Source organism: Sceloporus undulatus, chromosome 6, assembly GCF_019175285.1.
Source record: "Sceloporus undulatus isolate JIND9_A2432 ecotype Alabama chromosome 6, SceUnd_v1.1, whole genome shotgun sequence".
In the NCBI taxonomy this organism is placed as follows: Eukaryota; Metazoa; Chordata; class Lepidosauria; order Squamata; family Phrynosomatidae; genus Sceloporus; species Sceloporus undulatus.
Window position 1 is genome coordinate 18,939,338 of NC_056527.1, and position 1,272 is coordinate 18,940,609.

General features: G+C 36.9%; 1 pseudogene; it reads right to left on the reverse strand.

Annotated features, from left to right (window-relative positions):
- Nucleotides 1-1,174: 1,174 nt before the first annotated feature.
- LOC121935812 overlaps nt 1,175-1,272 on the reverse strand; it is a 173-nt pseudogene continuing 75 nt past the window's right edge.

Sequence of the window (1,272 nt, forward strand, 5' to 3'; positions counted from 1 at the left end):
TCAGCTTAGTGTCTAGCACTGACCAGCCATGAACTGATTCATGCATCCTTCCTGCAGAGTAGCATTCTTGGAATTAGAAAGGGAAGTTGCTGGCTAGAGACGTCAAATCAAAAAGGGAGCATGTGATTTTCACCCTTATATGTCATAACTGGTAACCATTAAGTGAAGGTAGAGAAGGCAAATGCAGGATACTATTCAGTATTTCCCAAGTAGAGCATCCACAGGTATTGTTTTTAATGAGGGCAGTTCAAAAATCTGCAGCATTCTCCAGTGATTGCCCCCCCCCCCTTAATATTTCCTGCTTCATACCTGCACTCACCACAAACAACTAGGATCCCAGCTAGTATAGAAGACATCATTTTTCAGACATTTCAATTTTTTGATTATGTGTCAGGTCATAACCTTCAGTTTTTTTCTCTTTTAAAACTATTTTTTCCTCCTCACTGGGGAAATTTCCACGTATTACTGACACGTTTCTGACATGTGCCACCCCTTCCACCTCCCTTTTGTAAAATCCAAGCTTCATCTGCCTGTTTATTGCAGTGATGTTGCTTCTGTTTATGGACAAAAGCGTCCTCTTTCTTCTGAAATCCTGAATCCACCAGAGTGCACTTATATACCTTCCATTTTTGTTCTTCTCTGTATATTCTAACCACATCAGCACAAGAGTGCTTCTCTTGCATATATATATATATATATATATATATATATATATATATATATGGTTGTCCTTCAAGGTCAGAGCTAACATCATTGTTACTGAAACTATCTTTGATAGGTTAGAGTAGAGGATAGACTGACTGACTGCCAGTGCATGTCCAGAGTTAGGAGCAATCTATATGACAAACACTAGAGGTTTATCATATTTTTGTTGAAAAATCATCTAGGTTTCATGAATTTACCTGCCAGCTCCCAGTCTTCTTTCCCTTTGTTGTCTTTATGGGAGTTGAATGAGATTAGGCAACACTTGATGGAAGCACTCAGATTTTAGTATGATTTGCTTGTTTATATGAGTATTCCACCAGGGAGAATAACAGTGCTAAGATGATTAATTAACTAAATGATCAATATTAATCAATTAATTGTTTTAACATTTTTGCTATACTTCCAGAGATTTTTTATTTAAAAAATGAAGGTGGGATTTAAATAGAAGTAAATATACTGAAATAAACTGTAAGGTTAGACTGCATTTTCTATCATTCCACCACAAATTATGCAGTCATGTTTCCTGCCTTTGGAGAAATCACATGGGTCAGCACACCCACAGCACAA